Genomic DNA, 3,683 nt, shown 5'->3' with positions numbered 1-3,683 from the left:
TGTAATATACGAGAAATGCATGTTGTGATATATGCTTGATGGATGATTGAGGTTGAATTGATGGGTGATACCATGTTGATGGTGAGTATGATGTTGATTATGTATAATGATGGTTGATTAGAAATGGTATTATTGGAAATTGGGTTGAGGGAGGATGTATGACATGATATTGTGTTTGTCCTTTAGCCATTTGATTGAGAAGTGTTAAAAGGGTTGGATGGTGATTTTGGAAAATTTGGTAAAATGTCAATGTGTGAGTTGAGGATGGCTTGAAGTTGATTTTGGTACATTTTGATTGATTTCAAATAAAAGGGATGAAATTGGCATGTTTTGATTGATTTTTAAAAGAGTTGAAAGTGGCTTGTTTTGAAAATGGCACTTTATGATTTTGTATGAAAACATGGTTTTTGGGCATACTTTGACGGGACATAACTTGGACTACAGATCTCTGATTTGTGCCAAACCTGTTTAGAAATGAAATTGGATCCGGGATGTCCATGCCGTTCAAAGAACAGGTGAAAAACGATTTAAAATGAGAAAGTTATGTCCGTCGGAAGATTGGGGGTTGAATTTGTGAATTCTGCAGCTTTTAACTTAGAAAATTTTTAGCAGAATGACCCTCCGCGCGTTGGCGCACTTGGCGCGTACGCGCCGTTCTTCAAGAAAGCACCATCCACGCGTGCGCATGGTGTGCGCGGGCGCGCCGATGCGCTGCACCAAATGCCCAGCCATTTTCCCGAGAGTTGTGCCAGTTTTGTGCCTGGGGCGCAAGAGCACCCACGTGTACGCGTGGTTGACGCTCGCGCGTCGTTTGGCTATTTTTCAACCCGCGCGTCCGCGCGTATGACGCTTGCGCATCGATGAGTTTTGTGGCCATCCACGCTTGCGCGTGGAGTGCGCGTACGCGTGGCCCTGTTTTCATCCCAAAGTTGATTTTTGAGTTTTAAAAGCCAAATTTCATACTTCTAAGCCTCCGATCTCACCACTTATGTCTTAAATCATTATAATATGCCTCGCAATGAGGCAAGGGGCTAGTAAATGTAGTAACTTGCGAGTGAAGCAAGGAAAAGATGAATGATCAATGAGGATCAAAGATGATTATGTGAGATGCGGAGGATGGCGGTGGAAGTGCTTGTTGTGCTATGGGCCGAAGGGCCGTAATTGTTAATGAATTGGCTGGTTATGGATTTAACCGTGAGCCGGATGGCTAGATTATTGCCATGTTACGGCGGAGCCATGATTATGGCTAAGTATAAATGCATATATGCTGTTGAATGAATTGTGAATGTTTGCACTTCCACCATCAGAGATGAGGGTTTCCCTGGGAGGAAGCAGTGGCTAGCCACCACGTGCTCCAGGTTGAGACTCGAAGCTCTTGTGACCCTATGTCGTAAGTATGGCCGGGCACTGTGAAAGGCCCGGATGAGCTCGCCCTCGTAAATATTCACCAGTGAGGGTGATGGATATGGATCATGATTATGATCAAGTTTATGATGAGTATAACTCGAGTTGGGGATGCGCGACAGAGGGACAGTCCAATGGTTAGCTACCAGGACTTGTCGGGTTGGCTCTATAACCGACAGATGATATCATCAGCCCCTAGGGACAGGCATTCATCATATGCATACTATATGAATTGTTTGAGATTGCCTATTTGACTGCATATTACTTGCTAATTGTCTAGATGCCTTATCTGTTCCTATTTGTAAATCTCTTGTCTGATATAACTGTGTTTGCTATATTATACTCCTGCTGGTGGTTGGGAGGTCTGAAGGAATTGGAAAGGGAAGTATTAGTTAGACTGAAGAATTCAGAGTGTTGCGCTTTTCGAGTTACGATTTTTGTTTACCCCTTTTTCTTCAAAGGCTCCTAGTAATAAACATCATTCATACTACTATACGTACTAAATTTTTATTTTAGAGGTCGTAATGCCTTGCCATCTCTGAATTATGACTTAAGCATAAGATTCTGTATGGTAGGGTGTTACAAAAAGAGTGCACAAGGCAAGTTAAATCAAGCATAAGATTGCAGCGGGTTTGGAGCAGCTCTTTATACTATTGGCTCAATTTCCATTACCCAACACAAAGCTAATATGATGATGTTATAGAAAAACTTAGATCTTTTATGTTATAATTTTATATACTTCAATTGGTAGTTGATACTCATAGGTTTTTTTTTAATTTATATGTTTGGTAGAAAAAATCATTAAAGAGGACTTCAACACAGTTAGAATTGTTTGCGAAGACCCATAAACATAAAGATGAGACATGGGTGGATAAGAAATCAAAACATGTTGAGGTGAGTCTATCTTAATCAAAATATATATCTCTCCCTGTATGTATTAAACAATATTGCATTTGATAGGAGGATTCTACATATGTATCTTAACTATATTATTGAATATATAATCACGTGCATTAGGTATAAGAGGATCCTGCATATCAATAGCATCGCACTAGTAACCTTGACCTAAGGAATAAGTTTTTACATAAACCAGGGATTGACATATCAAAAATAAAGAGTAGCAATATTGACTTCTTAAAAACTTTCACTGAAGTAAATAGGAAACCCTCTCCAAGCTAGAAGATAATTTTTATTCTTGTTTTTTATAAGAAGAAAAGATAAATAAACAATGTTGACATGCCATTTCATTTTGTGTATATTTTAATGAAAAGAGAATAGTACACTAGATATATGGTTAATTCTATGCTGATCCTGTCATTTCTATATGCATATTATTATTATTATCTATTTCTGTTCTCCACTAGACAGGCTTCTTTGCATTCTCTTATTGAGATTGTTGTTACAGTGTGTGATGAATTCCTTTTTGTATTTATAAGCTAAGATACATATGATGATTGAACTCCTTGCAAGTTAAAAGGCTGGTTATTGAAGTTAATGGCTTAATGCAATGTGTGATCCTGCTGATACATTTTTTATTGTATGATGATAACAAGTAAACCAGTTAGTCTAGAATTATGCATAATCTGTTCTCCATTTCTTTTTTCATATTCTACTTTTTTTCTCGTTCTATTTTTGGTACTTATTAAATTATTATCTCCCTTATATCATCATTTTATTAAACTTATGATAGTGAAGTTTTGGGTTTATTTCTGTTTTTGTTACTTAACATCCTTTATTTTTAGTTTTCAAAGAAGTATTTAACATATACTTTAATTTTCTACATGTATGGTTTCACTAGCTAGTACCGTTGTTAGTGAAAAAAAAAAAAGAAGATAACATTGTGCTTATATATCATATTATATGATGTATGAGGTACGTGGTTTTTGTTTGCATAATGGTGATTCTTATTCTTTTTATTTTCTCATGTAATAATTGATCTGATTTTGATATTAGCAGGATGAATTTAAGAATGCTATAGAACAGGCTACACAAAAAACGTCTGAAGAAGGAAGTAATGTAACACCCTCACTATCAGAAGTCACGTTTCCGGCTACGCTACTCTGATAGCAAGAAGTATTACGATTACTTTACATATTAAATATTAAAATAAGAGCCTGTGACCCGACACTGTATCGCTGATTTCTTTGAAAACCAGAAAATAAATACTTTATCTTAAGAAAAATACAAGCAGGCATAGATTCATATACAAGACTCCTTACATAATATCTCATAATATATTATACAAATAAAACATACAACTCCTATCCCTCTTACAAACT

General features: G+C 36.7%; 1 long non-coding RNA gene across 2 annotated transcripts in view; it reads left to right on the top strand.

The window, feature by feature from the left end:
- Positions 1-3,429, top strand: part of LOC110262961 — a 10,864-nt gene extending 7,435 nt beyond the window's left edge. For both annotated transcript variants that reach the window (XR_002347974.1, XR_002347973.1), the window contains 2 exons: positions 2,197-2,298; positions 3,361-3,429. This is a non-coding gene — a long non-coding RNA (uncharacterized LOC110262961). The remainder of the gene's footprint in view (positions 1-2,196; positions 2,299-3,360) is intronic.

This window comes from Arachis ipaensis, chromosome B05 (assembly GCF_000816755.2).
Source record: "Arachis ipaensis cultivar K30076 chromosome B05, Araip1.1, whole genome shotgun sequence".
Lineage (NCBI taxonomy): Eukaryota > Viridiplantae > Streptophyta > Magnoliopsida > Fabales > Fabaceae > Arachis > Arachis ipaensis.
This window is presented reverse-complemented; position numbering and strand designations above follow the sequence as displayed.